General features: G+C 35.1%; 1 long non-coding RNA gene across 1 annotated transcript in view; it reads left to right on the top strand.

Moving 5' to 3' along the window:
- LOC116638132 overlaps positions 1 to 25,158 on the top strand; it is a 104,791-nt gene that overhangs the window by 25,738 nt on the left and 53,895 nt on the right. Inside the window, exon 2 of the long non-coding RNA XR_004300634.1 lies at positions 24,113 to 24,236. This is a non-coding gene — a long non-coding RNA (uncharacterized LOC116638132). The remainder of the gene's footprint in view (positions 1 to 24,112; positions 24,237 to 25,158) is intronic.

Raw genomic sequence — 25,158 nt, 5'->3', positions numbered from 1 at the left:
ACCATTGCAACCAGTTGTGATAGAGCATGAGGCAGATTACACAGGTTCTGGAAACATTCTGCCCATGCTTGAATTGCATTTATTAGCTATTATTTTTTGCATAAGTTACTTAAATTCTTTGTGTCCCATTTTTCTCATCTGTGCAAAAGAATATGAATTATATAATCATTATCTAATTAGTGTATAGAGTTTTAGATATATATAGTGAGTTAATGTTATGAGGAGAAAATATTAGGTAGAGAAATTTAGCTAATATTCCCAAACATTCGTATGTCGCTGGAGCTAGAGATTGATTTATTATATTATTTCCTTACTTCTCATTACAGTGTCCTGCATCATTGAGCTTACTTAGACCATGTGACATTGATATCCAGTGACCCTGACTTCCATTTCCTCTTTTCTGACCCTCCTTAACTCCAGACTCTGGTCTTTGCAGGTCTGACTCTAACTAGTAGCCAGACCCAACCCCAAATCTAGTTTTGCTTTACAGTCTATGTCTGGAGTTTTAATGGCTGGACTATATCACAAAATCTGATTAACCGAACCACTCCAAATGAAATACTATAGTTTTTTATTCTGTCCTAGGAAGATATATACTATTGGTTTTATTTACAATCGGAGAGCCAAGCTCTAAAAAACTGGGCATGACACATGGAAACATAGGTTGGAATAAAGACCGGGACACAGGTTCTTTCTCAAGAGAGAAATCTTGGGCCATTTTTTGGAGTTAGAAGAGGAAAGCACAATCTCAGGTGATGAAGTTATTTTATCCTTAGAGATAAAGGTGGTATACATTGCTCACCTCTGCTTTTAAGTTCTCCATCTTGAAAAAAGACTTGAGAAAGTTTTATTTTTATGGGCCCAATAAAACAATTATTTATGTTTCACAATATCTGTGACTCTTGTTATTTAATATTATGTCTCATGTTCTGTCACATTTGAGGGGCCATTGTATTTTCTGTTCTTTCAAGTTTAGGGAATATAGTAATACTTATATTTGGAAATGAGCTCATGAGAATTGCTACAGTATTTCTTATCATCATCTTGGTTTTACACAAAAGGATGGCCTTTGCAGATGACTGAAAGACATATTCAGTGGTTCAGAGAAGAAAAATAAATAACTAATTAAAAGTGAATTAAAAGGCATTTTCTTTCTCTGGTAGAGAACATGACCTTACATGAGGCTCAAAAATAATTTCAGAAAATAATGTTCACTTGTGACTGCATGGTTAAAAGAAATAATTCTTAGTCACAAGATATGCCAATATTTTTGCTAGTCACTGAAGATACTCTTTATCCCCATGTAACATAGTTGAGGGGAAAAATGATTTTTGCCATAAGTAATTGTTATTAAAGTGATAGTTATTATGACAAAAATCTGTATGAAGTGATATAGAATCATAGTGGGAAGAATAAACAAGCACAGAGAAGTCTACACAAGTGAGAATATTAGTTTGAAATAAGTATTAAAGGCTGCATTAGGCTTATCAAGCAAAGAAGAATAATGAACTATTTTAGAAGATATAAAGCAGTATGTGGCAAATAAAAAAGAATGAGATCTTGCCTTTTGCAGTAACATCGATGGATCTAGAGAGTATAATGCTAAATGAAATAAGTCAGTCAGAGAAAGACAAATACCATATGATTTCACTCATATGTGAAATTTAAGAAACAAAACAAATGAACAAAAGAAAGAGACAGAAAACCAGATTGTTAAATATAGAGAACAAACTGGTGGTTACCAGAGGGGAGGTGGGGAGGCTGGGACCTGGGGGGTAGGGGGAGAAGATGGGTGAAATAGGTGAAGGGGATTAAGAATACACTTACTGTGATGAACACTAAGTAATGTGTATTGTGTAGAATTGTTGAATCACTATATTCTACACCTGAAAGTAATATAACACTGCATGTTAATTACACTGTAAAGCAGTATGTGACAAGACACAGGTGAACAGAATCATCCTACAGGACTTTTATTGGCTTCAAACATACAGAAGCCTAGTTCATTTTTCCCATGACAGTGCTAGGCTGTGTGTCTAACTTCTCACTTTTTTTTAAATCTATATGTGCCAAATTAGTTATTGAACAAAAAAGTGAGACTTTTAAAAACTTGATTATGCATATGAAGTCCAAATCAGGAACATGTTTAGAGTTGGATAGTGGGAAATCAAACAATTTCTTAGCTAATATATTGGGAGGAAAATGGGGAAAAAGTTACTATTTTTTTGTAATTTTTATCTGCCTAAAAGTAGCCATAACAGACTTATTTGAATTTTATGGACTGTGCTTTTCTTTTAGAAATATTTTATTGCCAGAGAACTCAGAGATAGCTATTTATATTTCAATGAAGAAGAAAAAGATGACAGACCCATGCATGTTAGAACTATATAAATATGATATTTGGGAATGGAGCTTAAAGATCAGCTTGCTCTTCTTCTACAGAATTTTCAACTAAGTTCCAGTAAAAGAGATAAATGAGAAAAAAGTAGATTTATTCTACATAGCCTATTAAAAGTTAAATTTCTGTGAATGATTATTTGGATTAATACTCTAGAGCAAAGTTTCAGGACCTTCCAATATTTAGATGCCCCTTCCTTTACTGTTTTTTTCTTCTCTCTAATCAGCTGCCAGGAATGCAATCCCTCTAGGAAATTAATATTTTAGCTGATACCCAAAGCAATCAACCAACATTTCAGGATAAAAGTGTAACCCTTTATACCTAAGCCTATAAATTATCATATAACCTCTGTAAATTAAATAATTATGTGTTTAATTACATGTCATTTTTTAGAAGAAGTCTGTTTGATGTAGGTTATCCTATTAAAACTTTCAAATATCCAATGTATAAAAAATATGATATTTAAAGAGTCTAATATATTACTTAGTTCAAAGTAGATGTTTTAAAAAGATTAGTATTCCTTTCTCTCCTCACCTGTCCCTAAAAAGTGAAAGAATTTGGTTGCGATATCTCTCTTCAATGCCTATAGCCACAAAAATATTTGTATATGTGTGTGCTTTAATGATGATTGATGATTGGTGATGTAATGCTGTCTGCAGCTTTTTGCTGGTCTGCCAGGACAGCCTGTCACCCAGCAAGGGTTTGATGATTAACTCCTTGATTTTTAAATCATGACAGAATTTCCAAAATGGTTTCCACATGTAACTGATTGGGTCATTAACATTTTGTACAAAATTAATTGCCATGTTGATGGTTTTGTTCTTTGGCTTCCTTCTGTGCTAAATCCCCAACCAAATGTTAGCAGAGGCATATGATTTCTGACTTCCTCATTTCAGAATTTGCTTTGTGATTATGTGCCCACATTTTTAACAAGTGTGGTTATCTCTTCTACCATCATTTAATAATAATTTTTGAGATTTTTTAGCCTCTACTGTTGAGGTTTTGCTCTTTTTAAAGAAAATTATTATATAAAATGACTTCCTAAGAGTCCTGTAGAGATTTTTTTTCTTCTTCAAAATCTCCTGATACATGAAGTATAAATGCAAAGTAAAATTGTCAGGGCCCTGCATAGCTATCCAAGCTTAATTAAGCTTAAAAATATCTTCCTTTTGTTTAAGAGTGGGGCTTAGTGAATTATGATGTAAAATTCATAACAATTACACTTTTCTCACTCCGATGTAAAGGGCTAAGGAGAATTTGGTGTAAATGCATTTAATATTTTACAGAAGTTTCCTTTTAGGGTTGGATAGATTTTAACATGTTTTTAGAGCCTTAGTCAATGTTAGTTTGTCTCTGAGAGGAAAATCTTGAGATACTGACAGAATTTGAAAGACTCTAAGATTCTCACGTGCAGGGAATTCACTGCAATGATGCTGCTTGGAAGAGAACAATTCTCTTCTGCCCTCCAACTTTAGCTTTGAAATTTAATCTATAGGTTTCATATTTTGGTTGTTTCTTTGTATTCCCTAACCCAGGTTCTGAAAGAGTTGTGCACTTAGCAGCCTTACTTGGTAGTATGTGGAGTTGCCACCTGGAGCAATTCTTGACATTTTTCTGTGAGTGAAAAATTTCATCTGATCTTGGAACTGTGTCCACATACCAACTGAGGAGATGGGCTAGCTTTCTGCTAGGGTGCAAGGCTGAGTGGGAAAACTATGGTCTATTGATGTGGAAGACCTAGATATCCTCCTCAAGTTTGATCATTTGCTAGAGTGGCTATGGAACCCAGAAAAACAATGTAATGACTGGTGCTGATCTGTTGCAAAAGATATTTTAAAAAAAATACAAATGAACAGCCATATGAAGTGGTACAAAGGGTGAGGTCTGGAAGGGTCCTGAGTACAGGAGCTTCTACCCCAGTAGTGCTGGGGTGTGTCACCCCTCGACACATAGGTGTGTTCACCAACCAGAGCCCTCTGAACCCTACAGTTCAGGGACTTTTATGGAAGCATCATCACATAGGCATAATTTATTAATCTCCAGCTCCTCACCACTTCCCAGAGGATGGAGAATTGGGCTGAAAGATCCAAGCTTCTAAACATGGCTTCGTCTTAAGGTGACCACCCCCCATCCTGAAGCTATCCAGAAGCCCTGGGGTCACCTCATTAGAACAACAGATGTTCCTATTACTCAGGAAGTTCTAAGGGATTTAGGAGCTCTGTGTCTGGAACAAGGTGAAAGACCAAATAATAGAACAAAAGATGCTTTTAGCATCTTTATTGCTTAAGGAATTACATATGTTTTAGGAGCTCTGGCCAGGAGCCAGAGCCAAAGACCAAAATATGTATTTCTTATTATATTATAATAACACAGCTGGTTTTCTCATCGATTAGGTCTTTGTTCAAATATTGTCTCCGCCCAGTCACTTGATCCAAAGTAAACTCCACACTCATTCCCTATCACATTCTTCTCTTTTATATATAGAACTTGTGGTTTTTTGAAAATATCTTACTACTGCATTCAATTGTTTACCTGCTAATTAACATTCTCTCTGCTCTAATTCAAGGGTCATGACTTCAGTGTCCGGGTTTGTTTTGTGAATGAACAAAACAAACCCGGACACTGATGGTGGGACTAAACTAAATATTTTGTAGAGGGGATATAGTTACAGTTTCTTATACTTGTTTTTAGTTGCTAGTCTAGTAGTTTCATAATAGAAGCCAAACACATCTCCATATTGACCAGAGAAGTATATAAATAAGGTTATTTGTTCTTTATATCCCTTCCGTTTAACATATACTTTCATATTCTATTACTTACTACATAAATTGGATGTGGAGCTTTATGCTAGCATAAATAGGAAAATAACTCTAAACATCAGAAGTTATGAACCTTGATATAATATTTGAGTCTCAGAGGGTCTGGAAATCCCCTGAAATAGTATATGGATATATAGTTATATTTAATCTTCACATATGTGCTCATTTCCTCTTTTAAAAAAATGCGGGCTCCTGGGTGGCTCAGTCACTTAAGCATCAAACTCTTGGTTTCAGCTCAGGTCCTGATCTCAGGGTCGTGAGATGGAGCCCTACCTCGGGCTGCACGCTGGGTGTGGAGCCTGCTTAAGATTCTCTCTCTCCTTCTGCCCTTCCCCCACAAAAAATAATAAATAAATAAAATAAAAAATAAAAAATGCAGTAAAATACGTGTAAAAATTAGAATTTTAACCATTTTTATGTGTACAGTTGAGTGGCAATAAGCACATTCACACACTGCTTGTGTAACCATCACCACCCTCCATCTCCAGAACTCTTTTCATCCTGCAAAACTAAAACTAAAACACTGTTCTGTTTTCTGTCTCTATGAATTTGACTACGCCAGGTAACTCGTATTAAGTGGAATCATACAGTATTTGTCCTTTTGTGATTAGTTTATGTATTATCCTTACATATATATAATAAATGAAAGCAAAGACATAGAGGATGAATGATAATAGAAATATATTGTTACAAGTTTCTTGTATTTTCCCTGAAGTAATTTAATTTTGCAATGAACTCTAAGAACACTATGAAAATTAAAGGTAAGGCTTATAATACTTTTATCAGTAAAATTTATAAGAAATATCCACTGTGGCTCAGGAATTTTCTCTTTTGGTCCAATCTGAAATCTTCTGTGTGTACTACAGGCTTTGATATTTCTTTTCTACTTTCATTATGTGTTTGTTCTTTCACGTTTTGCTAGAATATGGTTTTCTTATATCAGGGTCTTTATCCTCTTAGTAAAATATAAATATATCTTTCTTCATCCTCTATAATTATCATGTGTGCATATGGTATTTTTAAGAATTGTATTTCCTTCCAGTATGTGCCGAAAAATTCTTGTCAATCTCTCTCTTTAGCTGTTTGCTCAATGCATAAGATTTATTCTTAAGCTCCATTCTCTCTTCTCTTTCTATTGAGTTCTGCAATTTCTGTAAATTGTGGCAAGAAGAAGGTTTATTTTAAACTTCTATTGACACGAAGAATAGCTTCCCAAATGGACTGTAACATATAATTACCAGCCAGTGCCCACCTATCTCTAACCCCAGCTAGGAGTTTACCTGGATGCTAAGTCTTTGCTCTTATAACATAAATGCATTTTCATCCCGACAAGCAGGAATTTATTAACATTTTAATACATAGTATCAGGTAGGGTCCATTGTTTCAGGAAGGATAATGGAAATATGGACTTGTGGGAAATAAATGGAATTGCCTAATAGGAGTTGCTTAACTAGGAAAATTACTTAATGATAAGTTTCTGATTTCTCCTGTTTCCTTTTTTACCAGGTTAGCTTTGATTATATGTTATGGAATGACATTTACAGATTGTATATGAAAATAACTCAAGACCAAGGGTATTTATAACTTGCCCCAGAAAAGATTTTTATTTACTTTTGCCTGGTGACTTCAGGCACTAGTAATGCAGGATAACTTGATTCCAGTTTCAAGAATTGAGCTATTCTGGGGTGGCTGGATGGCGCAGTCAGTTAGGCGTCACATTATTGGTTTCAGCTCAGGTCACGATCTCGGGGTTTTTAGATGGAGCCCTGCATTGGGCTCTGTGCTCTCTCTCTTTTATATATATATATATATATATATATATATATATATATATATATAGTGACAAATATGTACACATACAACATCTTTAGTCATTCTTTAGTCTCCCAATCTAAAAATGCACTTTTTGTTGTTTTATATACTTTTAAGTTAATCTAGGTTTTGTTTTGTTCTTGCTTTTTAAAATTTTCTTTACTTGTTAATACTTATTATTGCTTTAAAATGACCTAAGAGCAAGAAAATATGAAATAAGGGGGGGTGGGTGATATTCTACTGGAGTCAGAGTACAAAGAAAAAAAAAGCCATGAATAATTGTACTTTAATGTTTTTAGGACTTCCTACAACTGCTTTAAGTTGTAGTTTTTTATAGAGTGTTTTAAATTTCCCTCTTAATGTTACAGTCTTATCCTGTATAATTGTCAAAATACATTAGTGTTGTATGCATACACATACATGTATGTGTATATGGCTAGATGATTTCATGGCTTAGGAAGTACACTTAGAAGCATCTCTTAGGGGCACCTCGGTGGCTCAATCAGTTAAGCGTCTGCCTTCGGCTCAGGTCATGATGCCAGGGTCCTGGGATTGAGTCCCGCATCGGGCTCCTTGCTCAGCGGAGAGCCTACTTCTCCCTCTGCCTGCAGCTTCCCGTGCTTGTACTCTATCTCTCTGACAAATAAATAAATAAAATCTTAAAAAAAAAAAAAAAGTGTCTTTTAGATTTGCAAAGTAGTCTCTGTTAGACTTGTCATTTTATGCAACATTCTTACTACTTCCAAAGATTCCTTTTTTACCTGAAAATAATTGCTTTAGAAAGTAAACTAGTGAGAATAAAAACAATATGTTAGTACCCAGTTCTATAAAGAATTTTCTGAAACAGATTCACTCATTTCATATGTTCAAATAAACATTGAGAATTAAAAAAAAAAAAAGTTGTTAGGTCAATTTCTTAGCTAGAGGCCTCTGAAAAGATTTGTACTCAAGTTTCCCTTTGTTCTACCACTTCTAGATTCACTGCCTTTGACCTTTGATGCATCTTTAATATGCCCTTTGCCCCTTTCTTGCTTGTGTTTTTGTGATCATCTTACCACTCTAGAATAGATGCTGGATGTTTATAAACAAATGCTAGGTGGTCAGGTAGATTACAGGCAGGATTTAAGCCATTTCATTGAAGGTAGACTGGATCACCTATATCCAGTCATGAAATTCCATAATTTAGTGATTTTCTTCACATCAGTAACCCAGGATGTGAAACCCATTGGTGTCTTTGCTTTTCTTTTCAGTAAGAGATTCCTGGCTTTTTTGATGATTACATTATTTTATCAATTAGTATTTATTTTTAAAAATTTAATTTATATTTACAATTAGTATTTATTGTCTTCATTTTTAGGAGTTTCTTTTGGAGTATGACAGTTGTTACTACTAATTACTTAAGCTTAAAATGTGAAAATATAAAGAATGTTTGCACTGGAGTAAATATGAATTATCTGAATTGTCTTTGGCACTTATTCCAGGGACATAAAGGTTTATATAGGAAGGGTTAAAGCCTTTGATTTATAGTCTGTCTGGGCTCTTTTGAAGGCAGGGATCCCTTAGAAGTAAATTATTTTTCTCACTTCTTTTTTGTTTTTTCATTATTTGCTCATCAGAATAATTTATGACTAATATAAAAAGTAAAATTTAACAAATCATCTAATTAATTGTAGCATTCTGAGAGGAAAAACATGACTATGTATGTGATTACATTATTTGTAGTACAAGCAGAAGTAATTTTATCAGGTGACTTTCTTAAAGAATTTTCCACCTTTGGGGCTGACCATAAGAGTAAAGTCCAGGGGGTACCTGGGTGGCTCAATAGGTTGAGCATCCAACTCTTGGTTTTGGCTTCAGTTGTGATCTCAGGGTTGTGGGATCAAGTGGAGTACTTGAGATTCTCTCCCTCTCCCTCTGCCCCCGCCCATTGAGCGTGCTCTCTCTCCCACTCTAAAATAAATAAATAAATAAATAAATAAATAAATAAATAAATAAAATCTTTTAAAAAAAAGAGTGAAGTTCAGTCCAAGTAACTGAGGTAGAGACTTTTAAGTAATATTTGACTCAATAACCTTTCAAACACCGTGTTTGGACAGAAATCCAGTGGGTTATTTCTCAAGGACGTCACAGACAGAACTTGAACATGTCATGGGGATTGATGTTCTAAGGAATATCTAAAGCAATTCCAAGAATGAGAATCTCTAATTCTTATCATCTGAAATCTCCTGTTTTTCTCTCACAACTCATTTCAAATTGATAGCTCTGGAGATCACCTCTTTAAAGCTTACTTTAAGAGGCATATTGAATTTCTTTACCTTAAGTTTTGTGCTTTGTATGATGATTATCATCAACTCACTAATTAACATTTGTTAATTGCCTTTTGTGTTTACAAGAAATTTACCAAAATTTATGTTTACTTGAGATTACCTAAATTTAAATTGAGTAAAAATAAAAGGTGTTTTCTCTGGGAACAAATAGATTTTTCTTTTCTCATAAACCATGTTTGGCTCTTCTCCCAAATTGCTAAACATTTGACAGGGTTTAATGTAGGCTTGTGAACTGCAATCTGGAGACCTAGAAGATAAGGAACCTAAAAAGCAGGAATTTCTCAGCTGGCTGAGTGTGGGTGTGCATGTCTCTGTGTTTATTTGCTATTAAGTACATGATTGAAATTTTATTAATTTAACCGTTCAACAAAAACTTGAACACCTTTGTTCTAGTTACTTGGAAAAGAGCACAGCAAAGATCCATGACCCCGTGAAGTTTCTATCCTAGTGAATTTCATGGATTATAGAGGGAAAGAAATATCAAAGTTAGCACCTAAACATTTATACATATTTTTTTCCAATGAGAAATTGTGATCTAAATAGGAACTGATGCAATATTAAAATACACAGAATTCCGTGGGAGCCTCTATTAGTTTTTTCACATGTAGATTTCAAGATTCTCCATCCAATAACCAAGTAAGAGCAACACCATTTAGCAACTATATACTATGGCAATTTCTAGAGGATGTTTAACAGTGTATTATATGAGAATGGTCAAAGAATTTATAAGAATATTTGAATCCACATTTTGTGTTAAGAAATATATAAACCGTGTTATTCAAATAATGTATAAATGAACTAAAATGACAGCAATATACAACAGTGGGCTCTGGCTTGTGTCTCTAGCATGTCTTAACTGTGATGGATAAAGAATTAATTTTAGTTCTGTATCTGTGTCTGTGTATCTGGAACACAGAAAATGTGTAGTCTTGTCTCTTATGTTCTGCTCTATATGTAAAGGCCCACTCCTCACTCTAGGGATCTTATTGCAGACAGTTCTCACTATTTATTACCCCTGGTAATAGCACCATGCTGCTGCCGCCTCTGCCCTCTACTAGAAAAGCAATTTCTCTAAACTCCAGGGTCTGCATTTTCTCTACAAGATCAGATGTTCTGCTCTGGTGCTACTTGATTCCATATTGTTGGTCCACATAATGGGATTTAAGGTCCCTTTTTGTCTAGAAGCAACCCTTTTGCTTAGAGCTGTAATTGAAAATGGAGCCCTTTTTGTTAAGTAGTGTGAACAAAGTCTTCCAGACAGGAGTGTTTCTGCACACGGTAATTCAGTTGGTATTCTTCAAAATGTGTTTCTCTAAGCACTAGTCCTGTGCATTTGTTTGTATAAGAGTTCTTTGGTGGAGTAATTTTGAAAAACATTGTATGCCATATCTTCTCTTGAGATGCACAGCGTATGAATGTATTAAAGATTCTAGGAGCCATGCAAAAACAAAGCAAAACAACAACAAAAAACAAATCTATATAATATTATGCTGACCAATTTTTCTTAGAATTAATTGACCAGAATACACATTTTTTTAGTGTGAATGATATCTCAAACATTTTCTGTGGAATGGGCAATGCTCATAATGACTAATATTTTGTGTGTTATAAATTCATTTGATATATTTTGATGCTTGTCATTTTTTTTTCAATTCAGATACCTTCATAGTTTTATTTTGATTTCAGGGAATTTATGGTTTTGCTTATTTCTTGCTTGGGGTTTATTCTAGGATAAAAATACTTAAAAACAGTGATAATATTTATTATCATGAAGATATAAAAAGTCGATTTTAATTCATTACATTAATAACTGTGTCAGATATAGAATTAGTAATTTTTTCTTAAATATCTCCTAAATATGAAATGATATTAGAAGGAGGGAACGTGGGGCACCTGGGTGGCTCAGTCAGTTAAGCATCTGCCTTTGGCTCAGGTCATGATCTCAGGGTCCTGGGATTGAACCCCGCCATCGGGCTTCCTACTCAGTGGAGAGTCTGCTTCTCCCTCTCTCTCTGACCCTCTTCCCAGCTTGTGCTTGCTCTCTCTCTCTCTCTCTCTCAAATTAAAATAAAATAAAATAAAGAAGAGGGTAACATAAAGTCCAGTGCATTATTAGTCCAGCAAGAAACAAAAAATTAGTGTATGTAAAGATTTCTCAAAAAAATCTAATCATGACAGGTATCATTTAGAATTGACTATATGACTGAGAAAATAGTATTTTTTTTTTCAAATAGTACATAAAGATTCATAACCTGCAAAGCTGTGAAAAGAACTTCTGTAGTCCCAGGCCTCATAAAGATGAAGTGTAATTTGAGTGTTTTCAAACAAATGTCAACATACAGTAATATATAATAATAACCACAGAAGTTAAAAGCTTAGGTGTATATGTACTAGTTCCCAAGATATGGCTTCCAGGTTCACTATTTTAGGTAGTATGTGTTGTCTGTGGATTAATTCAATATGGTTTCTGTCCTCAGAGAGTAATTAATACCCTAAGATATGCTAAAACGAGGTAAGCACACAGCTGTAAGCAAGATTATGGGACTGACATTTATTTAGCATTTACTTTGAATATTATCAGATACAGATATTATCATTTAATCCTAACAACAGCTCCACAGAGTCTGTAAGTGGCATCTACTGCTACTAACTTACACATAAGTTCCTTCTCTCAATATGTTCAGTCTTGTGATGCGTCATGATTGGTCATAGTCAAGGACAATCATGTTCTGTGATTTCTGAGCCTTCCTTGAAACCAGGGGCTGGCCATATGTTTAAATTTTGTGCAGTGATAACTAAGGGGGAAATCTTCTGGGTGGAGGGGAGAATTTGACAAGAGTTCTGCTTTCCTAATAAAAGGAAACAAAGAAGGACACACCTGACCCCATCTCTCCTCCTCTGCTTCCTGCCCTGAACCCTAATAATAAATGTGGAAGAGCAGAAGCGATCTTGTGACTTTGAAACAACAGATATTAGGATAAATTTCAGCACACTGAGGATGAAAGGATAGGACACAAAAACAATTTGCATTTCTGCATCAAAAAGAAGCAGAATCAACAACAGCAGTGCCTTACATCTGGATGCCCTGTGAGGAAATTGACCCCTGTTTAAGTCTGTAATATCTTGTTGCCGTTACATATCGCTAGACACATTTCCAATTCATATATTATTATTTTATATTTTTGTAGGAGGATAAAGGGAAAACTAAGGTCTAGACACACTAACTGACTCAAAGTGGCACCAAAATCAGGGAGGGAGCTAAGGCTTGAGCGGACTCTAAAATCCGTACTCATTCCATCAGTATCCCACTGGATACAAGAGGATAGGGTAACAATTCATCCAGGAGATCGAGGATCATTTCACAGACATAGAGTAGCAATGATATCCTATAGGAAAATTACATTTCTAATATGGAGAGAGATATTTACTGAGGTCCACTATTATCCAGAAAACTATAAAACTTTTAAAAGGGATTACTAAAGATTAGGGAAGAGGCAAAGAAATACTAGCTGGGTATACATCTGTCTTTTTGAATTGATTTTCCCCAAATTAAAATTTTTCTTTGCTTAGTGCATATTCTTATCTAAGCTTTTTAAAAATCATGAGAGAAAAATTATCTCCTATCTATGAAGACAACTGGACATCTCTGAGGACACTCTCTGTCTGTGATCTCTCTGCAGCCAATGAATGATATGCTAATAATTTGTATAACTTGTCACTGAGCCAACCTTGGTGTAGCTGATCACTGGAGTATTGCTGACTATACTCTCTGAAGGCCATTTTATCTTGTGTCTTTTCATATTGTCTGACATGATAAACCAGATGGACAAAATAAATTGTGAAGCAATGTAGAGCACAATATTCGGTAGCTAAAGAATAGATTGCATGACCTCAGAGGTCGTTCCTATCATGCATGCATGTAGATCTGTGATTTTTCTTTGAGCTTAAATGGGCTCTGTTAATGTAATTGTTGAAAATCTTATTTTGTTTGAGTCCATTTTCAACAATTTTCAGCAAGCCTGTCAGGATCCATTAAGATAATCTATTTAGTTACTTTTATGGGTATCTGGGGTTATTTTTTCATATTTTTCACTTTAAAAAATATTCATCGGCACTAAAAAAAAGGTATCAAAGTGTGAAAAGACGTGGAGGAACTATAAATGCATATTATTAAGTGAGAGAAGCCAATCAGAAAAGGCTATATGCTGTTTGGTTCCAACTAATGCGACATTTGGAAAGGACAAAACTATACAGACAATAAAAGGATAAGTGGTTTCCAGGGGTGGAAAGGGTGGAGAGATGAACGGTCAGAACACAGAAGAATTTAGGGCAGTGAAAATACTCTGTATAACATTATAATGATGGATATATGTCAGTATACATTTCTCCAAACCCATAGAATTTATAACACCAAGAGGTTAAACTACAGACTTCGGGCAATTATGATATCGTCAATGTAGTTCCATCCTTAGTGAAAACATGCCATTCTAGTGAGAGATGTAGATAATGGAGGGAGGCTGTGCATGTGAGGTATCTGAGAAATCTCTATACCTCCCATTCAATTTTGCTGTGAGCCTAAAATGCTCTAAAAAATAAAGTTTAATTTTTTTGATAGGTCAATACAAAATCTGAAGGCAAATTTGAGGAAATGAATCTTAATTTCCTCTCTCACCAGTTTTTGTGTTTATGTGTGACCTTTTGCCATACAATAAAAAATTGGAGGCAGCACTGAACTGATAAAATAGACTAAAATTTAAAAAAAAATTAAGTGTCCTCTTAGAAGCTTCAAAATGTAAACTAGAAAATAAAGACTTATGGATAGACAGAACACTGATCAATAGGTCAGATGATTCTATTTCTATAGAGTTATAAAATGAGCTTCAAATATATTTTCTAAATGTACCATTTATGGAGTATACACCATATGTCAGAAGTACCTTGTTCCCCTGCCCAACACCTGCCAACACCACCATGTGCATATAAGAGATTGAGCTACAATTAGGCATGATTATAAGTGTAATCAGGGCTAGGGAAGTGACCGTATTACAGTCAATCTGCCTCTCATAACTATGAATTTGTTCCAAACTAATTGTCTTTTGGGATGATCTGAGCTCTCTTTCCCATTAATCAAATCTATTGAATTGTATTCAAGTTAGTTAAAAATACTAGGTTAAAAATATCTACTTTATATATCAATATGGTAGGCATACATAACATCTGCACAGAAGCTTATAGCTTCTTATTTGCTAGAAGTGAATAAATTTTTTAGCCAGTATTTTTGCCTGGTATAGAGTCCTCCCCTTTCAATGTGTGCTGATGCTTTTCTGTGTAGCTTACAATTCTTGGCCCTCACTAACTATGAAGGTTTTGCAATATTCTTATTTATATTTCTATTTGCAAATTGCACAGACTCTGATATTTGCAAATGCTCAAAATTTATTTTCAGATCTGTCCTGATCAATTAGTTTCTGTAAATTCTTTGCTTCTCTGTAAGGCTATTAACAAAATGCTAACTTTTCTATTCACCCAGGAGTGACTTCTTAATCTTCATGATCTAACTGTTCTGGGTTCCTGTTCTCTTCTGCTATCCTTGTTCTAATCTCTGAGGATCTTTACTGGAAAAGTGAGCCATATGCCGTTGTATTTGAGAGAGTTGCACCTGGATTGCTGTTCAGTCTAGAAGTCAAATTTGGCTCCTATTGCTTATTGTCATGACTCATTCTGTATAACACCATTTAATACTAGTTAGTAGCAGAAACTCAGCAGCACTACTTTTAATCCTTCACACCAAATGTTTAAACTTCAGCTCGTGCACTGAGGATGCATGTTGCTTGGTAGATATTTATTAAATGTGTGAAAGAATAGGTGTGTGAGGAAAACATTTGTTAACTAACTAAGAGGAGAAGTTTAATATCAGTAATTCCAAGAAGTACAATAATGAGTTTTGAGGGGCACCCGGGGTGGCTCAGTCATTAAGCATCTGCCTTCGGCTCAGGTCATGATTCCAGGGTCCTGGGATCGAGCCCCACATCGGGCTCCCTGCTCAGCAGGAAACCTGCTTCTCCCTCTCCCACTCCCCCTGCTTGTGTTCCCTCTCTCGCTGTCTCTCTCTCTCTCTGTAAAATAAATAAATAAATAAATCTTTAAAAAAAATAATGAGTTTTGAGTGTTCATTGTTTCTTAAAAAGTGTACTGAAGATAAGGCACCTGGGTGGCTCAGTCAGTTAAGTGTCTGCCAGGGATGGAGCCCTGTGTTGGGATCCTTGCTCGACGGGGCGTCTGCTTCTCCCTCTCCCCTTGCTCTTCCCCCCTGCTCATGCTCTCTCTCTCTGTGTCAAATAAATAAATAAAACCGTTAAAAAAAATGTACTGAAGATAAAAGATAAAAACACTGATGTCACTTGACACTCATGAACTATTCAGAAAAGCTTTCACCTGGCCAGGAAGGTTTCAGACCGACTTCTCCATTTTCTTAGCAAAATTAATTGCATGATGCTCAATGCAGTAAACGATCATTAGTTTACTACTACATAGAAACATCATTCACAGTATCCTCATGCATAGCCTGAACAATATTTCATTGTTTCCAAAAGCTTTCTAAGGGCTATTCCAACAAATTGAAAGAACAAATAAAATAAGCCCCTGACATTGAGGAAGATGAGAGAAATAAAAGAGGTCATTTTGGTAACTATCCATTCATGCAGAACTTTATTGTGTCAAAATACTAATTGATTCCCTACAACCCAAATCTGTTTCTCAGCCTTTAGGATTAAGGATTTTTTTAATTAGTGGTTCCAAAGTATTTTGAATCAAGGGAACATGAAAATGGAAGAATAAGAGAGTCAAGGTTTTTCCTTTTCAGTAACTGAAATGTTTGAGTTCTTTCAAAAAGTTTTCTTTTACCAGTATTTAGGTACCTGGAAAGCCAGTAGCATATCAGAATATCATTTTATAAATATAACACAAAGAAATGGAATGTTTTGTTCCATTTCACCTAGATTCCAGAAAAACTATGTGAGTTATTCCTACTCTACAGCAAGCCAAATGTCCTTTGGATTTTTATATCCCAATCCCGGGGATGCTTTGCTTTGATGAAAATTTCGTTAAACCGCTCTTTCATTGAACAATTTTAGCACATAAAGTGTGGCATACAGTTTATCTGTTCATTGCCTAGACCTAATTATCATTAATGATTATGATCAAGCTATAACCTATTCTGTTTTACTTTATAGGTATTATAGTTTTAGATATATATATTCCTGTTTTCCTTAGTTTATAATCAATTTAATGCATTTTAGTGTTGTTATATCTCTTCACTATTCTGTAGGTTAGGTAAATTTTTTATTGACATCTTCTCCCATCTAATTTAAACTTTAGTGATAAATGTAAATTAGTAGTGACTGGGAGTCAAATGTATGTGTTACTTTAATGAATTAGCCCTGTGGGAACCAGGCTCCCTTTACATGGCTGAGTCAGTTATAGAGTCCATATCCCAGTCTACTGAAGAGAAGTAAGATAGCAATACTTAAAATTGTGTATTCAATATATAAGATGTCTCATGGGGCTTATGTTATTTTCAGATAAAATATGTATTACAGTTTGAGAGATGACTTAACTGATATGGAGTATTTCATGGGTTATTCAAAACATGTGGATGTTGTCTAGAAGCATAATAGGCCACTGAACCATTCTGACATGATTATATGTTAGAAAGGGCATATAGCAGAAATACAGAGTACAGTTTGGAAGTGATAAAATGAGAAAGCAAAGGTGAGAGAAAGACTAGTAAGAAGAGTTTATTGCAATAACCTGGTGAATAACTATTGGAAAAACACAATCATAGCATAGAGGAAATCCTGGGTAAAATATAGGAGGGGGTATATTAGGATTCTCTAGAGAAACAGAACCAAAAGAATTTACACAGGAAGATATTTATTATAAGAAATTGACTCTTGCAATTATGGAGGCTGAGAAGTTCCACAATCTGCTGTCTGCAAACTAGAGAGCCTAGGAAAGTTGGTGGTATAATTTAGTCCAAGTCCAAAGGCCTGAGAACCAGGGGAGCCAATGATGTAGATTCCAGTCTGGGTCTGAAGACCTGAGAACGAGGAGTACTGAGGGCATGAGAAGACTGGTGTCCCAGCTCAAGCAATCAGGCAGGAAAAGCTCAGTTCTTCCATATTCTGTCTGTTTGTTCTATTCAGGCTCTCGTTGGATTGGATGATACCTGCGCACATCCGGAGGGCAAATCACTTTACTGAGTCCACCAATGCCAGTGCTAATTTTACCTGGAAACACCCTCAAAGACAAACCCAAAAATAAGATTTAGCCAAATATCTGAGCACTTCATGATCCAGTCAAGTTGACACGTAAAATTAACCTTCACAAGTGGGAAACTGACAAGTGAGAAATTGTTGGTGACAGAAATGACTGGAAAACTTGAGACAAATACTTTTTTTTTTTTTTTAAAGATTTTATTTATTTATTTGAGAGAGAGAGAATGAGAGACAGAGAGCATGAGAGGGAGGAGGGTCAGAGGGAGAAGCAGACTCCCTGCTGAGCAGGGAGCCCGATGTGGGACTCGATCCTGGGACTCCAGGATCATGACCTGAGCCGAAGGCAGTTGCTTAACCAACTGAGCCACCCAGGCGCCCGAGACAAATACTTTTTAATAAACAATTACCTGTTTTTTCTGATTCATATAATTTCATAATCCCATTACCTAATGACGTTCCTTTTTTTTTTAAGATTTTATTTATTTATTTGACAGAGAGAGACAGAGAGAGAGGGAACACAAGCAGGGGGAGTGGGGGAGGGAGAAGCAGGTTTCCTGCTGAGCAGGGAACCCAATGTGGGGCTTGATCCCAGGACCTTGGGATCACGACCTGAGCCGAAGGCAGACGCCTAACGACTGAGCCACCCAGGCGCCCTATCTAATGGCATACCATCATTATCTATTGTTTTCCTTGTAAAATATACAATCCACCACTGCCTTGAGTTTTTGGCATTTGGCTTGACATGGAAAAGTGAGAAGAGAATCCATAAGAGTCAAGATAGAATACTTCTAAGAAGTCAAAAGGAGTAGGACATTTGATACGGGAGTCCACCAGGGGTTTCACCAAACTATGGGTGAGGTTCTTGGACTTACTGTGTTTGGCAGGAGCTCCCCTTAGCTTTCTACTTCTTCCCTAAATACTAAGGAGAAAGTGATCCCCAAATCCTAGCAAATGTAGATATATACAAGCTAGAGTCATTTAAGTTGTAATTTTAAGGATAATTTGAAAGAATTTTTAGTGAAAAAGCTTTGCACAAACTATGACATATTCTCAATATAATGTATAAAATGCTGGCAGTCAGACAACGTGAGTTCTAGTTCTATTTGTGATACTTGCTCACTGTGTAACTTTAGATGAATTAGACTAAGTCTCCTTTTCCATATCTTTCATATTCCAAAGTGTTATGATTATAAGCACTGTAAGATGATCACCTCCTAAAAGCTATGAGAATACAACAGGTGAATATGATATATGCCCTCTCTCTCTGCATAATTTCCAACTTTATGAACAAATCTGGCTAAATTTGCATGAAGCCTCTGATGGAAAGGTGGTGATTCTGGAGCTGTGATCTCAAAGAATAATCACATGAAATAATTACAGTGATCATTTATTGAGCAGCTATTGAGTACTAATTATTTATGAATTTTGACATTTAGTTTTCCATACACCTTACAGAATAGGATTGATTATTCTCTTTTAGATAGGAAAATTGAGTTCTAACAGTGTTTTTTTTAAAAAAAAATTAATCAGGGGGAATAGCTTATTTAATTTCCAAAATTTCCAGGCAATACTTCAAACTCTTTATACATATTTCTACTTGCCTTATCAGGATGTCATTAGGTGCACCAGTTCCATAGCACTTAGTGGTGAAATGAAATGACTAGCATCCTGCAGTTTCATTAAAGAACAAGGGACCTCTTTGCACATGTAACTAGAAAATATAGACTGTTAGTCCTATCTATTATGGTGGTCAAAGTCAATATTACTTAAATTTAATGAAAAACAATCTGCACCATCAATAGTAAATCCCATAGCCTAGACATTAAGAGTTACGACTAAGTTAACATTGTCCTAAAGTTATACTTTCCTGTATGTTAGGGAAATGTGTTGTCTACACTGTTACCATAAAATGTTGCTGGAATAGGTTAGCAAACATGAGAAAGGTTCACTATCAGAAAGGTTTGCTTTAGGGAAAGAGACTTTCCACAGGGAGATGGGACCTTTCATAATAGATTAAATACCTCTTTGCCTTTCCCAGCCCTCAGCTCCTGATTCTGATGCATTCAAATATAAACAATACACAATAGGACATAATGGCACAAATATAACAGAGGAAGGAAGGAATGGAAATTCCATGAAATGTATGTTCCATTATTCAGTTTTTCCTATTCTTGCTCTGAAATAAAATACTGGAGTATTTTACCAAAATAAACAAACAACACAAACAAAACAAACACATGCTGAATGTTCTTTGGCTTTATTGCTGAGTATTAGGGATGCTTTCCTGGTGTTGCCTGAAATGAAATGGTCAGAAGAAGACATTAACAGTTAACTCAATTTTAAAGGACTATTGAGATGTATACGGTCTCTTCAACAGGAGAGGCAAAAGGGAGGACAGCAACTTGGAAATGTAAATCAGGGTAAACAGAGATAGTTCTCACTCTTAGCACAATAAATACTGATTGAGATATTGATTCATAAGAAATACAGTCCAAGTTTCTTTAACAGCAAGAATATGAATATCTGTTGGAGGAAAAAAAAAAAGGTGAGATGGAGGAGGTGGTTCAGAAAGCAAATATTCCTTGCAGTACAGATCTATTTTGATTTAGATACTAAATAGGAGGAACAAACCCAGACAGACCAGAGGACTTAGCATTATTTCTTAAATCCTCCAGTTTGTACCCAATCTTCAGCCGCCTTTAGAGTAAGAACAATCTAGGTCCAAAATAGTCCAAAATTGAGCCTCTTCCTCAGCGTTATGGCAGTCAATGGGCAAATGACATTTAATATGAGAGGACAAACCATTTACAGAAAAGCTCGGTTCTTCCATATTCTATTTGTTCTATTCAGGCCCTCGTTGGATTGGATGATACCTGCCCACATTGGGACTGACACTTGATTATCACTTAGAGAAGGCTGGGAATTCTGAAATAAAAGGGGAGTGAAGTAGGACTGTAGTGGCCAGGTCAAGGACTATAAAAGCCATAATAAGGGATTCTGGATTTTATTCTAAGGGCAATTTATTTTATTCAGTAGGCAATGGGGAGTCATACTTTTTGAGCAGGAGTATGACATGATCAGAGCTGTAGCTTAGGAAAAATAATCATTGGCCATTTTTAGGACAGTTAGAAGGGAAAGAAAATAGAAACAGGGGTACCATTTAGGAGGTTATGTGTATGGTTCAGGGAAGGATGATGTTGGTCTGAACTAGAATAGTTGCTATAGGAATAGATGTTAGGACACAGGTGTGAGATAAATTTTAGAACTTGATTCTGTATGATTTAATAGTTGATTTGGACCAAAAATGAAAGAAGTAAACAAAATTTAGGAGGCAAGTTAACAAGGGACACTTGATTTGGTTAGCTGTCTCTATATATGGTAGCTGTGTGACCTTGAATAGGTTATGTGCCTTTCTAAATTTTGTTTTTTTCATTAATAAAACAGGGATGGTTATAATACCCAATTGCTTGGTTTGGTGTGATATTTAAATGTTTTCCCAAGTATATACATTCTGCGGCCACATTATAAGACTGAGAAAGATATTAGAGATGTGGAAAAACTGGATTAAATGTATTAGGGGACTCTTACCAGATTTTAAATGTATACCTTATGCCTAGAGAAAAAAGGGAGTCCTAGATTGTTCTGAAGTCAGCTGACTTCAGAAGAAAATGGTTGGCTATGGATATAAGAGATGAAAATGTAGACATATTCACAAGTGAACATTCTGAACTCCAGGCTGTAAATTATTTGAAATTATTTTATCTACTAGCATGTCTTTGAATTAAAATAATTTGCCAATTCAGCTCAGTAGAAATGATCCTTATATGTAGTTTAGGAATGAATACCTTTGTTGTGTAAGTAAATATGTCATGCATTCTCACATTGAGCCCTATTAAGATTGTGATCTCTTCTGAATAAACTATGTAAAATAAATCATGTCTGTTGATAGATCTCTACCTTGTTGTTGGAGATAGGATGCCACTTTGTGTAACAAAGCATCATTAAACATCATTACTGATGCTTCACTCAATTTTCCTGGGCATTAAGAGTCTTCGTATACTTTCCAGACTACAATACAGATATTCAACTTTGACTCATACTAAAATGTTAAAAAGTTATAATTGTCCAGTATTCATCTGCTCAGTATATAACCGTGATTAAAAACTAATTGTGTGGAGGTTACGGATGGCTGGAGGAAAGGATAGGACAATAATGGCAGAATATCAATAACTTTTTAAGTAGGTACATATACATGGGCAGTTACCATAGATTCTAGCTTTATTTTGCATATATTTTAAACTTTTCATAGTAAAGAGCATATGTGTGTGTGTGTGTGTATACATATATACATATATATGTATATATGTGAGTCAGGTAAACCTTGGTGTAAATCCTAGCTTGGTAAATGCCTAGCTTTGTGTTCTCAAAAAGTTCAAACATTGCAAACTTTAATTTATTCATCTGAAAATTATGATAATACTCCCTCAAAACAAAGGACAAAATCAATAGTAATACTTGAAACACTCCAAGCGTAATTCAGAGGCATGATTTGACCATGTAATATTTTTGTGTGAATATAAAAAAATAGTTTCCTTCCTCAACACTTTTCTGTCATCTACCAAGAAAATATTATAATAAAACTCCAAATTCACAGTGACCTCAAGGAAAATGATGCCGTTGGTATTTTGGGGCACACATCCTTCAAAACTGTATGCATCAGTATTAGATGTCTGGCATAAAGTACATATAAATGCATTGCTGTATAATAATTCTCGGTGAGTGAAGCTGTAAAACCATAGTAGGAAGCAGTGACACTGCAGTTCCAGGCATCAGGAGATTTCTAGAGCACAAGAAATAAATTTGAGAATAATCAACACACACTCAATATTCCCAGTTCCCTCTGACCTAATTTAATCTCATATCTTCTATGTCCAAAATTTGCTTCATTAGGTCATTTTAATTCACCTACTAGGGAACTGTGCAGTGGGCTCCCAGTGCCAAACTTTGTAGGCATAATTCACCCTAGAGAAAGAGGCAGGCAGCCTGAGCTCACTTTCCAGGGTTCCATTTGGTTTTTATCCCTAATTGTCTTATTTTGCATTATGTTTATCTTGTAAACTGCTTCGAATAGTTTTGATTTGGAGAAAGTGTGGCATAAATTCTAAATAATTACACCAACAAATACAAATTATATTTGAAATGAAAAATAAGTGAAGCTTCACATTTTCTGTAATTCCTTAGCGGAGGCACAGTTTATGAATTGTGAGACTGTGTTGAGCATAGAAATGCTAATGAGGTAGCTAGACTCAACAAACTATTCCACCTTCCTCCCACAGTTACATTCCTTGTGCTTTTTGAAGCTGAGATTCAAGGATAAGCAGATATAGTTTCCTTTGAATGACATGAAATGAATAATATTTTGTTTGATTTTATCATATGTCTACTTGGTAACTGTACAGACTAAAGATACCTTTTTAAACAAAATTCAGAAATGCAGAGGTGGGAATGTTTTTTGACCCAGCACTTTTTTTTAACCTGAAAAATCTTTAGAAAGTTATTTGCTAATTGTAGTTATTTTTCTCAGCAAGCCTTAGACTAATTCATTTAACTGTGTGAGCATAAATACTATTTATTTTAATTAATATTGGATTTTGTAAGTTAGCCAGATCTTACTGAAATTAATAAAGATTAATTAACATGATTAATTCATTGTTTTATATTTTAGTACCAAGTTTTAAAGGTGATCAACTTTAAATGTTATTACAAAATTTCTTTATAGTGTTTAATCACTGTAAATATATATTATCAATCAACTTATTGTTAATGCCAGAAATAATGGCTAAAATAGATGCAATAATTATATTACAAAGTAAACTACATGCACATTTTTATCACGTCCAGAATGTGATAAATTCAGCACAGAAAAATAAATCTTTTTTATTACACATGTATGATCTTTTAAATTTAGTCAAATAAAATAATAGTAAAGTTATAATTTACAAAGGAATTACTATATACCAAGCAATGACATACATTATCTCATTTCATACATAGTAGACCCATGTGGCAGATATTATTATTGTCCCTGATTTACAGACCAGGAACAGAGGCACAAAGAAAGGAAGAATTCTGCATATCACATAGCTAGTAAGTGAAAGAATCCAGATTTCAAGCCAAAAGTCTTCAACACCAAACTTTATGGCAAAATTTCCAAAGTTTAAGAATTCTGTTGCCTCTAGGATATCATCAGTCCAAAGACTGAAATCATTTACCACCTCATGTAGTTGGAAGCAAAACATTTTCTGAGTAAGGATTTTCTACCTTCTACATTATTGTAGAGATTTATATAACTTTTAATGATTTTGTTATATTGTTTTTATAATGTAGAAAAAGAAAAATTGTTTACCTCTTTGTAATCATGCTATTCTGAAGCCTTGGGGTAAGAGCTCAAACTTACATAATCTAAAATTTTCTACACAGATGCTGAGATTCTCATATTATTTTTACCCTTGCCTCCACCCTGCTTGAAATGAAGTGAGGTACTTGAGCCTTGGGAGGGAGAGAGAAGAAGACAAGACATGTGCAGATCTAGAAAGCTCCACAGGTAATAGAGATTAAACTCTCTTGACTGGCTTATTGAAGGCCACTGCTCTAATCTTATTTTCATGGTCATATAATAAGAGACAAACCCAAGAGGAATATGGCTGATGGAGCAACACTCTGCAAGAGGTGAGTCAAATCAACTGCTCTGCCACTGGAAGCATCAGAATATTGATACCATTGGTGATCAGCAATCTAAATGTAAATCTTCAACTATATTAAAAGAGGGTTTTAAATTCAATAGTATATAAAACTACTAGAATGGACGAGGAGAATAAGAATGCACTCTGTGGAATTTGTGTTAATGCGAGTAACACACACATACACACACACATACACAGAGAGGGCAGGGAAGGAAAAAAAAGGTGGAATCTATATTTTAAGTATAGTAAAGTTCTGAAATTACTGTCTTGAGCCTTCTCCCCAGGAAATTGGTGAGACCCTCAGGGGAATAAGGTTAAAGGAAACAATAAAAGTTCATCATACCCTTATTATTTCCCCTCTAACTTTTCATAATTTCATGCCATCCTCGATCTCCTAAGTTTTATATCATTTTATGTTGAAATACCTACATTTTACTAAGCCTTTTATATTCATTATAAATAAATTTCAACCTATGTTCTATAGTAGTTGAAACATGGTTTTCACCATATGTTTAGATTGATCTACCTATTGTTTCCTTTTAATTACAGCATTGCTTTATATGAAGCTAAAACTTAGGCCACATGGTGGTCACGTGCAGACACCACTACTTCTAAAGTTAGCCCTTATCCAATGGCTAATCAGCTCAAGGTTCTAAGTGACCTAACCAAGATACACTGGCAAGAGCTAGGAGTGTACACATGAAAGTGGATTCTGAGGATGCTGAGTCAAGCAAAATGAAGCAAATATTGGGGCACCTGGGTGGCTCAGTCGTTAAGCGTCTG

The sequence above is a fragment of the Phoca vitulina genome, unplaced genomic scaffold (genome assembly GCF_004348235.1).
Source record: "Phoca vitulina isolate PV1807 unplaced genomic scaffold, GSC_HSeal_1.0 scaffold16, whole genome shotgun sequence".
Classification (NCBI taxonomy): Eukaryota; Metazoa; Chordata; class Mammalia; order Carnivora; family Phocidae; genus Phoca; species Phoca vitulina.
Note: the sequence above shows the minus strand (reverse complement) of the source record. Positions and strands in the feature narration are given on the sequence as shown.